The 12,549-nt window shown below is 41.8% G+C and overlaps 1 pseudogene; it reads right to left on the bottom strand.

The window, feature by feature from the left end:
- Window positions 1-1,199: 1,199 nt before the first annotated feature.
- The window catches only part of LOC109942775 (GTP-binding nuclear protein Ran-1-like), a 30,298-nt pseudogene continuing 18,948 nt past the window's right edge, over window positions 1,200-12,549 (bottom strand).

The following is a 12,549-nucleotide window of genomic DNA, read 5'->3' as shown; positions in this document are numbered from 1 at the left end:
CGCAGCAATGGGGATGATGGTGCATGTTTGAGGCGGAGTATGCGGCGGCGGGATCGTGGCGATGTGTGTTCGAGGCAGTTGGATTGGGGATACGGTGAATCTGGCGGAAGAGCGGGCGTAGGCGAGGACGCACGGGCGTAGGCGGGGGCGCCGTTTGGTGTGGACGCCCTTTTTGTCTTCTTAATAGGAGTAGTTTAGACTAGGTGTGTACATGTTATCATAACATACATTGAGTTATGGTGTGATTGACATACATAATAGGTTACTAGATGTATACATGTTATGATAACATACATTGAGATGCAGAAGCATTAATTATCGTTTTATGCTCTTAGCATTTTTTGAAGGTTAAGTATATTTACATACCTTGAAAAAGTATACTCCAGTATACTCCGCCATGAAAACCAAACTATCACAAAACGTTTTTATGGATTTTATCTTCATTGATTAAGATAAAATTATAGTTATATAAACATATTTAATCTTGAAAAGACGCTAATAAGAGCATAGAACAACTTTTTGAAGGTTAAGTATATTTACATACCTTGAAAAAGTATACTCCAGTATACTCCGCCATGAAAACCAAACTATCACAAAACGTTTTTATGGATTTTATCTTCATTGATTAAGATAAAATTATAGTTATATAAACATATTTAATCTTGAAAAGACGCTAATAAGAGCATAGAACAACAATTAATGGTTCTCTCAATATATTTTATTATAACATGTTTACTCCGTAATAACGCATGTACATACACCTAGTAAAATATAAAGAATTCAAGGTAGTCGCAACAAAAAATTATAACACAGGAAAATTCAAAAAGAAGACACAAATGGAAGTCTCGAACAAACTATATAGCACAAGAAGCTAAACTATATATATGATATAGAAAGCATTATGAGAGACGGTACTTTATAACTGAATTAGACTCTATAACCACCATCTCCATCTATCCCCAATAAATGCCTACTATTTCGTGAAATACAAAAACACAAAGAAAACATGCATTTTATTTGGCAATCAAAGCAATTAAGCAAATAACCATTGCAATGAAGCTAGTTCATCACATCTGATGGAACCCAACTAATCAGGACGGTTAGCTAAAAAAACTTCATCATCCCAAAGTTTAGGACACGAGAACTTATAAGAAGACTCATTGGGCGAGACATGTAGATAAAGTAGTATAATGCAACATCTACTCGATCAGGTCGTCATTGTCATCTGGTAATGATTGGGCTGCCGCAGTTGCCAGTTCGGCTTCATGCCTGAAAAGGCCAAGTAGTATGAAGATTCATTCAGGGTCAACAAATGAGTGAGAAATTATGGTTTCCGAGCACTTATTGCTGCTGGGTAGCAATGTCAATTGTGACATCAAGAGAAGCGAGAGCAGGGGTTTCAACAAAGAGACAATTGGAATCACTGACACAACAAAATACGTTGGCTTGGTCCTGGTCCAGTAAAATAAAAAATAAGGCTACTAAACGAGACTCACCCAGCAAGCTTCCAGGCAAGGTACAAAGAAAGGCTTCTCAAAGTTGTAGCTGCTGAGTCATAGTACCGCATGCTTTTTTCTTGTGGAACATCACTTGTTTTGCTTTCACCTGTCTATTCTTTAGGTGAACCTCGTTCCCACAAAGCAGAATTGGGATATTTTCAAACCCTGCATCAAGAATGATTGGTTTTTAGTATGTAACCATTTATTTAGATGTTCAAACCATTTGTTTAGTCCGGTTCTTTATATATACCTGCATAATTCGCAGTGCCAAGTTGGTGGTTATTGGTAGAGTGAAAGATTTATCTCAAGTAACAAGATATGTCAAAAATCACATATATGATGGTGGTTGTTGGTAGAGTGAAAGATTTATATGGAAAACATATCAAAATCCACAAAAGCATTTGTGTTTAGACACATGATTTAAAAACACAGGTATCAATGCACAGGTTCAAGTGTTGTGTACAACTATTCGGAAGTTCTATGGAAAAACTCCAATTTAAATATCTCCAACCAATAAGTATCATATATCATTGTAACATAACCATGAGCAAATATAATCAGACAAAACAAGGACCTATAGTGGAAGTAACCAATAAAAGCACATAAAGATGACATGGAACAAAAGTTTAAAAAGTGCCACAGTTTGACAAAGTAAACAAAAATACATGATTCCTAAATCACTCAATACAATGCCATGATTTGAGTATGAAATTTGGAAGCACCAATAAGTAAAAAAAATTAAAATCGAACTTTGATATATTTGTGTCAACAAGTTCTGAATTGACAATGCTGCTCTTAAATACTTACTAATATCCATCACTAAGCCCACCAACAAACTTCTCTTAGCATGCGGTGTCCCAATAGTACACACGAATCTTCCCATAGTTGGTATGGAAATCTAAGGGATGAACCTCAACACCAATGGTGGCTACAGAGACAATCAAATTAGTTACAACACCACACAACTATCGTAGGATCAAATAAGTAATTACATATATAATCCACTCTACAAGAAGTAGGATCAAATATATAACTACAGATTCTACTCTACAAGAAGATTGACACTTACGTTCATACTTCTCAAACTCTCCAGTCAGATGCCTCTTCACAAGGGTTGTCTTGCTTAAAGACACGAAAATGGCTATTTTTAGAATGGAATAGACAAACACCAAGGGGAAATATAAGAGGCAACTACACAGAAAATAGAAAATATATCTATTATAAATTGACAAGTCTGCAAATCTAACTAAATAAAGGCAATCCATGACCTTTATAATGACGGTGGGCGCTACATTTGGGGATTTTAGAGGTGATTGCTTGACCGAGATCGTGCTTCCAAATCGCGACACAGACACTTTCCAAATTTGAGGTTGCAGCGCTGAAAGTCGCCTAGAGGGGGGTGAATAGGCGAAACCTGAAATTTACAAACTTTAAACACGCACTAAGGCCGGGGTTAATGTTAGAATTAAATCGAAATACAAAATATAGTTCTCCTTGCTTAGAGTTGCTCAATTAATGCGGATAACTTTTGGGAGCAAACTCAAATCAATATGAGCAAGGGAACTTTTAGAGAAAGGAAAGAGGGAAAACAAATCAAGTGAAGGTCAACAAGTGAACATGGTGATTTGTTTACCGAGGTTCGGTTCCAAAGAACCTAGTCCCCGTTGAGGAGGCCACAAAGGTTGGGTCTATTCCAACCCTTTCCCTCCCTCAATCGGTCACACAAACCGGTCGAGGCTTCTCCTTAATCACTTGGGTCACTAAGACCCCACAAGGATCACCACACACTTAGGTGTCTCTTGCTAGCTTTACAAAGCACTTAGAAGAATAAGAATGAGAAGAAGAAAGCAATCCAAGCAACAAGAGCAACAAAAGAACACAAAACACCCTTTCTCAAGTCACTAAGCAATTGAGTTGATTTGGAGGCTTGGAGAGGATTTGATCTATTGATTGTGTCTTGGAGTGTAATCTTTTGCTCTTGTATTGAATGTTGAGTTCAGAAAACTTGGATAACTTGAATGGTGGTGGTTGGGGGTATTTATAGCCTGAAAGTCGCCTAGAGGGGGCGAATATGCAAATCTGAAATTTATAAAGTTTAAGCATAAGTCGGGGTTAGCGTTAGAAATAAAAGCGAGTCCGAAAGAGAGGGCGATAACAAATCACAAGCAAATGAAGAGTGTGACACAGTGATTTGTTTTACCGAGGTTCGGTTCTTGCAAACCTACTCCCCGTTGAGGTGGTCACAAAGACTGGGTCTCTTTCAACCCTCTCCCTCTCTCAAACGGTCACTTAGACCGAGTGAGCTTCTCTTCTCAATCAATTGGGAAACTTAGTCCCCACAAGGACCACCACACAATTGGTGTCTCTTGCTTTGATTACAAAGATCTTGGGAACAAGAAATGGGAAAGAAGAAAAGCGATCCAAGCGCAAGAGCTCAAAAGAACACGACAAAACTCTCTCTTCTAGTCACTATTGCTTTGAGTGGAATTGGGACTTGGAGAGATTTTGATTCACTCTAATTGTGTCTTGTATTGAATGCACTAGCTCTTGTATTGAATGTGTTGGCTGAAAACTTGGATGCCTTGAAGTGTGGTGGTTGGGGGGTATTTATAGCCCCAACCACCAAAGTGGCAGTTGGGGAAGGCTGCTGTCGAAGGGCGCACCGGACACTGTCCGGTGCGCCAGCCACGTCACCCAACCGTTAGGGTTTGACCGCTGGAGCTCTGACATGTGGGGCCACCGGACAGTCCGGTGGTGCACCGGACAATCACTGTTCACTGTCTGGTGCGCCTTCTGGCACCTGCTATGACTCTGCGCGCGCAGTCCGCACTGTTCACTGTTCACTGTACACTTTTGCAGTCGACCGTTGGTGCTGTAGCCGTTACTCCGCTTGGCACACCGGATAGTCCGGTGCAACATCGGACAGTCCGATGAATTATAGCGGAGAGCCATTTCCAGAAACCCGAAGCTAGCAAGTTGGAGTTGATCCATCCTGGTGCACCGGACACTGTCCGGTGGCACACCGAACAGTCCGGTGCGCCAGACCAAGGTAGCCTTCGGTTGTCTTTTGCTCTGTTTATTTGAACCCTTTCTTGGACTTTTTATTGGTTTGTGTTGAACCTTTGGCACCTGTAGAACTTATAATCTAAAGCAAACTAGTTAGTCCAATTATTTGTGTTGGGCAATTCAACCACCAAAATCATTTAGGAAAAGGTTTGACCCTATTTCCCTTTCAATCTCCCCCTTTTTGGTGATTGATGCCAACACAAACCAAAGCAAATATATACGTGCAGAATTGAACTAGTTTGCATAAGGTAAGTGCAAAGGTTGCTTGGAATTAAACCAATTTATACATTCATAGGATATGCATGGATTGCTTTATTCATTTTTAACATTTTGGACCACGCATGCACCACTTGTTTTGTTTTTGCAAATATTTTTGAAAATTCTTTTTCAAAGTCTTTTTGCAAATAGTCAAAGGTATAAATAAGATTTTGAGAAGCATTTTCAAGATTTGAAATTTTTCTCCCCCTTTTTCAAATGTTTTTCCTTTGACTAAACAAAACTCCCCCTTAATGAAATTCTCCTCTTAGTGTTCAAGAGGGTTTTAGATATTAATTTTGAAAGGGGTCATACCAATTTGAAATTTTATCAAAAATAAGATACCAATTGAAAAAATTCTTTAATACAAATTGAAAGAACACATTTTTGAAATTGGTGGTGGTGCGGTCCTTTTGCTTTGGGCTAATACTTTCTCCCCCTTTGGCATGAATCGCCATAAACGGATACTTGTGAGTGAAATATGAGCCCTCTTACTTTCTCTCCCTTTGGCAAATAATATATGAATGAAGGATTATACCAAAGAGAAGAGCGATGTGGAGTGACGGCGAAGGAAAAATAATACAATGGAGTGGAGTGGAAGCCTTGTCTTCGCCGAAGACTCCATTTCCCTTTCAACCTATGACTTAGCATAAGAATACACTTGAAAACACATTAGTCATAGCACATGAAAGAGATATGATCAAAGGTATAAATGAGCTATGTGTGCAAGGAATCAATCAAAGTTCCTAGAATCAAGAATGTTTAGCTCATGCCTAAGTTTGGTAAAAGTTTTCTCATCTAGTGGTTTGGTAAAGATATCGGCTAATGGTTCTTTGGTGCTAACATAAGCAATCTCGATATCCCCCCTTTGTTGGTGATCCCTCAAAAAGTGATACCGAATGGCTATGTGCTTAGTGCGACTGTGCCCAACGAGATTATCTGCCATGCGGATTGCACTCTCATTATCACATAGGAGAGGGACTTTGGTTAATTTGTAACCATAGTCCCTAAGGGTTTGCCTCATCCAAAGCAATTGCGCGCAACAATGGCCTGCGGCAATGTACTCGGCTTCGGCGGTAGAAAGAGCTACGAAATTTTGTTTCTTTGAAGCCCAAGACACCAGGGATCTTCCCAAGAACTGACAAGTCCCTGATGTGCTCTTTCTATCAATTTTACACCCTGCCCAATCAGCATCTGAATATCCTATTAAATCAAAAGTGGATCCCTTGGGGTACCAAAGACCAAACTTAGGAGTGTGAACTAAATATCTCAAGATTCGTTTTACGACCCTAAGGTGAACTTCCTTAGGATCGGCTTAGAATCTTGCACACATGCATACAGAAAGCATAATATCCGGTCGAGATGCACATAAATAAAGTAGAGATCCTATCATCGACCGGTATACCTTTTGATCTACGGATTTACCTCCCGTGTCGAGGTCGAGATGCCCATTGGTTCCCACGGGTGTCTTGATGGGCTTGGCATCCTTCATCCCAAACTTGGTGAGTATGTCTTGAATGTACTTCGTTTGGCTGATGAAGGTGCCCTCTTAGAGTTGCTTGACTTGAAATCCTAGGAAATACTTCAACTCCTCCATCATAGACATCTCGAATTTTTGAATCATTATCCTACTAAACTCTTCACAAGTAGATTTGTTAGTTGTCCCAAATATAATATCATCAACATAAATTTGGCATACAAACAAATCATTTGCAATTGTTTTAGTAAAGAGAGTAGGATCGGCTTTTCCGACTTTGAAGCCATTAGCGATAAGAAAATCTCTTAGGCATTCATACCATGCACTTGGGGCTTGCTTGAGCCCATAAAGCGCCTTAGAGAGTTTATATACATGGTTAGGGTACTCACTATCTTCAAAGCCGGGAGGTTGCTCAACATAGACCTCCTCCTTGATTGGTCCATTGAGGAAGGCACTTTTCACGTCCATTTGGTAAAGCTTAAAGACATGGTAAGTAGCATAGGCAAGTAATATACAAATTGACTCAAGCCTAGCTACGGGTGCATAGGTTTCACTGAAATCCAAACCTTCGACTTGTGAATATCCCTTGGCCACAAGTCGAGCTTTGTTCCTTGTCACCACACCATGCTCATCTTGCTTGTTGCGGAAGACCCACTTGGTTCGTACAACATTTTGATTAGGACGTGGAACAAGATGCCAAACCTCATTCCTCGTGAAGTTGTTGAGCTCTTCTTGCATTGCCAACACCCAATCCGAATCCCTTAATGCGTCTTCCATCCTGTATGGCTCAATAGAAGACACAAAGGAGTAATGTTCACAAAAATGAGCGACACGAGATCGAGTGGTTACCCCCTTATGAATATCGCCGAGGATGGAGTTCACGGGGTGATCTCTTTGAATCGCTTGGTGGACTCTTGGGTGTGGCGGTCTTGGACTCTCATCATCTTCCTTGTCTTGATTATTGGCATCTCCCCCTTGATCATTGTCCTCCTCTTGAGGTGGCTCATCTTCTTGATCTTCATTTCCCTCCTCTTGAGCTTGATCCTCATCTTGAGTTGGTGGAGATGCTTGATTTGAAGATGATGGTTGATCTTGTGCATGTGGAGGCTCTTCGGATTCCTTATGACACACATCCCCAATGGACATGTTCCTTAGCGCGATGCACGGAGCCTCTTCAGCATCTAGCTCATCAAGATCAACTTGCTCTACTTGAGAGCCGTTAGTATCATCAAACATGAAAGTCGCCTAGAGGGGGGTGAATAGGGCGAAACTGAAAATTACAAAGTTAATCACAACTACAAGCCGGGTTAGCGTTAGAAATAATAATGAGTCCAAGAGAGAGGGCGCAAAACAAATCACAAGTGAATAAAGAGAGTGACACACGGATTTGTTTTACCGAGGTTCGGTTCTTGCAAACCTACTCCCCGTTGAGGTGGTCACAAAGACCAAGTCTCTTTCAACCCTTTCCCTCTCTCAAACGGTCCCTCGGACCGAGTGAGCTTCTCTTCTCAATCAATTTGAACACGAAGTTCCCGCAAGGACCACCACACGATTGGTGTCTCTTGCCTCAATTACAAGTGAGTTTGATCTCAAGAAAAAATGAGAAAGAAGGAAGCAATCCAAGCGCAAGAGCTCAAAAGAACACAACAAATCTCTCTCACTAATCACTAAAGCCTTGTGTGGAATTGGGAGAGGATTTGATCACTTTGGTGTGTCTTGTATTGAATGCTTAGCTCTTGTAAGTAGTTGGAAGGTGGAAAACTTGGATTACTTGAATGTGGGGTGATTGGGGGTATTTATAACCCCAACCGCCAAACTAGCCGTTTGGTGGAGGCTGCTGTCGACGGGCGCACCGGACAGTCCGGTGCGCCATCGGACACTGTCCGGTGCGCCAGCCACGTCACCCGGCCGTTAGGGTTCGACCGTTGGAGCTCTGACTGGTGGGGTTGCTTGGCTGTCCGGTGGTGCACCGGACAGGTACTGTAGACTGTCCGGTGTGCCACCCGTGCGTGCACTGTTCCTCTGCGCGCGCAGGCGCGCATTTAATGCGTTGCAGTCGACCGTTGCGCGCGAAGTAGCCATTGCTCCGCTGGCTCACCGGACAGTCCGGTGTGCACAGTACATGTCCGGTGAATTTTAGCGGAGCGGAAATCTGAAGCTGGCGAGTTCAGAGTTGCTCTTCCTTGGGGCACCGGACACTGTCCGGTGGTACACCGGACAGTCCGGTAAATTATAGCGGAGCGCCTCTGAGAATTCCCGAAGGTGTGGAGTTCAGCTTGGAGTCCCCTGGTGCACCGGACACTGTCCGGTGGCACACCGGATAGTCCGGTGCGCCAGACCAGGGCACACTTCGGTTATCCCTTGCTCTCTTTGTTGAACCCTTTTCTTAGTCTTTTTATTGGCTTATTGTGAACTTGGCACCTGTAGAACTTATAGACTAGAGCAAACTAGTTAGTCCAAATACTTGTGTTGGTCAATTCAACCACCAAAATCAATTAGGAATAGGTGTAAGCCTAATTCCCTTTCAATCTCCCCCTTTTTGGTGATTGATGCCAACACAAACCAAAGCAAATATAGAAGTGCATAGTTGAACTAGTTTGCATTATTGTAAGTGCAAAGATTACTTTGAATTGAGCGAATATAAATTCTCATAAGATACGCATGGATTGTTTCTTTCTTATTTAACATTTTGGACCACGCTTGCACCACATGTTTTGATTTTGCAAGTTCTTTTTTAAAATCCTTTTCAATGTCCTTTTGCAAATAGTCAAAGGTAAATGAATAATAGTTTTGAGAAGCATTTTCAAGAATTGAAATTTTCTCCCCTTGTTTCAAATGCTTTTCCTTTGACTTAAACAAAACTCCCCCTCAATAAATTCCTCCTCTTAGAGTTCAAGAGGGTTTTGATGTTAATTTTGAAGAGGGTATACCAATTTGAAATTATATCACAAATAAGATACCAATTTGAAAATACTTCTTTAAAATCAAATTGAAAGACAAATTTTTGAAATTGGTGGTGGTGCGGTCCTTTTGCTTTGGGCTCATGCTCTCTCCCCCTTTGGCATAAATCGCCGAAAAACGGAATCATTAGAGCCCTGTCCTAACTACTTTCTCCCCTTTGGCAAATAAAACATGAGTGAAGATTATACCAAAGACAGAGAGATGCTCGGAGCGACGGCGAAGGATGAGTTATGGAGTGGAGTGGAAGCCTTTGTCTTCGCCGAAGACTCTAATTCCCTTTCAATACACCTATGACTTGGTTTGAAATTCACTTGAAAACATTTTAGTCATAGCACATGAAAGAGACATGATCAAAGGTATATTTATGAGTTATGTGTGCAAGACATCAAAAGAAATTCCTAGAATCAAGAATATTTAGCTCATGCCTAAGTTTGTTAAAAGTTTGTTCATCTAGTGGCTTGGTAAAGATATCGGCTAATTGATCTTTAGTGTTAATATATGCAATCTCGATATCTCCCTTTTGTTGGTGATCCCTTAGAAAATGATACCGAATGGCTATGTGTTTAGTGCGGCTGTGCTCAACGGGATTATCCGTCATGCGGATTGCACTCTCATTATCACATAGAAGAAGAACTTTGGTTAATTTGTAACCATAGTCCCTAAGGGTTTGCCTCATCCAAAGTAGTTGCGCGCAACAATGTCCTGCGGCAATATACTTGGCTTCGGCGGTAGAAAGAGCTACGGAATTTTGCTTCTTTGAAGCCCAAGACACCAAGGATCTTCCCAAGAACTGGCAAGTCCCCGATGTGCTCTTTCTATTAATTTTACACCCCGCCCAATCAGCATCCGAATAACCAATTAAATCAAAAGTGGATCCCCTAGGATACCAAAGCCCAAACTTAGGAGTATAAGCTAGATATCTCAAGATTCGTTTTACGGATGTAAGGTGAGCTTCCTTAGGGTCGGCTTGGAATCTTGCACACATGCATACGGAAAGCATAATGTCCGGTCGAGATGCACATAAGTAAAGAGCCTATCATCGACCGGTATACCTTTTGATCGACGGATTTACCTCCCGTGTCGAGGTCGAGATGCCCATTGGTTCCCATGGGTGTCTTGATGGGCTTGGCATCCTTCATCCCAAACTTGTTTAGAATTTCTTGAATATACTTCGTTTGGCTAATGAAGGTGCCCTCTTGGAGTTGCTTTACTTGAAATCCCAAGAAATACTTCAACTCCCCCATCATAGACATCTCGAATTTCTTTGTCATGATCCTACTAAATTCTTCGCATGTAGATTCTTTAGTAGTCCCAAATATAATATCATCAACGTAAATTTGGCATACAAACAAATCATTGTCAAGAGTTTTAGTGAATAGAGTAGGATCGACTTTTCCGACTTTGAAGCCATTAGCAATAAGGAAATCTCTTAGGCATTCATACCATGCTCTTGGGGCTTGCTTGAGCCCATAAAGTGCCTTAGAGAGCCTATAGACATGGTTAGGATACTCACTGTCTTCAAAGCCGGGAGGTTGCTCAACATAGACCTCTTCCTTGATTGGTCCGTTGAGGAAGGCACTTTTCACGTCCATTTGGTAAAGCTTAAAGCCATGGTAAGTAGCATAGGCAAGTAATATACGAATTGACTCAAGCCTAGCTACGGGTGCATAGGTTTCACCGAAGTCCAAACCTTCGACTTGGGAGTATCCCTTGGCCACAAGTCGGGCTTTGTTCCTTGTCACCACACCATGCTCATCTTGCTTGTTGCGGAAGACCCATTTGGTTCCTATAACATTTTGATTAGGACGTGGAACCAAATGCCATACCTCATTTCTAGTGAAGTTGTTGAGCTCCTCATGCATCGTCACCACCCAATCCGAATCTTGTAGTGCTTCCTCTACCCTGTGTGGCTCAATAGAGGAAACAAAAGAGTAATGCTCACAAAAATGTGCAACACGAGATCTAGTGGTTACCCCGTTATGAATGTCGCCAAGGATGGTGTTGACGGGGTGATCTCGTTGGATTGCTTGGTGGACTCTTGGGTGTGGCGGCCTTGATTCTTCATCCTCCTTGTCTTGTTCCTTTGCATCTCCCCCTTGATTATTGTCGTCATCTTGAGGTGGCTCATCTTGTTGATCTTCTCCTTCATCAACTTGAGCCTCATCCTCATTTTGAGTTGGTGGAGATGCTTGCGTGGAGGAGGATGGTTGATCTTGTGCATTTGGAGGCTCTTCGGATTCCTTAGGACACACATCCCCAATGGACATGTTCCTTAGCGCGATGCACGGAGCCTCTTCATCACCTATCTCATCAAGATCTACTTGCTCTACTTGAGAGCCGTTAGTCTCATCGAACACAACGTCACAAGAAACTTCAACTTGTCCAGAGGACTTGTTAAAGACTCTATATGCCCTTGTGTTTGAATCATATCCTAGTAAAAAGCCTTCTACAGTCTTAGGAGCAAATTTAGATTTTCTACCTATTTTAACAAGAATAAAGCATTTGCTACCAAAGACTCTAAAATATGAAATATTGGGCTTTTTACCGGTTAGGAGTTCGTATGATGTCTTCTTGAGGATTCGGTGTAGATACAACCTGTTGATGGCGTAGCAGGCGGTGTTGACCGCCTCGGCCCAAAACCGATCCGAAGTCTTGTACTCATCAAGCATGGTTCTTGCCATGTCCAATAGAGTTCTATTCTTCCTCTCCACTACACCATTTTGTTGTGGGGTGTAGGGAGAAGAGAACTCATGCTTGATGCCCTCCTCCTCAAGGAAGCCTTCAATTTGAGAGTTCTTGAACTCCGTCCCGTTGTCGCTTCTAATTTTCTTGATCCTTAAGCCGAACTCATTTTGAGCCCGTCTCAAGAATTCCTTTAAGGTCTCTTGGGTATGAGATTTTTCCTGCAAAAAGAACACCCAAGTGAAGCGAGAATAATCATCCACATTAACTAGACAGTACTTACTCCCGCTGATGCTTATGTAAGCTATCGGGCCGAATAGGTCCATGTGTAGGAGCTCCAGTGGCTTGTCAGTCGTCATGATGTTCTTATGCGGATGATGAACACCAACTTGCTTCCCTGCTTGGCATGCGCTACAAATCCTATCTTTCTCAAAATGAACATTTGTTAATCCTAAAATGTGCTCTCCCTTTAGAAGTTTATGAAAATTCTTCATCCCAACATGGGCTAGTCGGCGGTGCTAGAGCCAACCCAAGTTAGTCTTAGGAATTAAGCAAGTGTCGAGTTTAGCTCTATCAAAATCTACCAAGTATAGCTGACCCTCTAACACT

This window comes from Zea mays, chromosome 10 (genome assembly GCF_902167145.1).
Source record: "Zea mays cultivar B73 chromosome 10, Zm-B73-REFERENCE-NAM-5.0, whole genome shotgun sequence".
In the NCBI taxonomy this organism is placed as follows: Eukaryota; Viridiplantae; Streptophyta; class Magnoliopsida; order Poales; family Poaceae; genus Zea; species Zea mays.
This window is presented reverse-complemented; position numbering and strand designations above follow the sequence as displayed.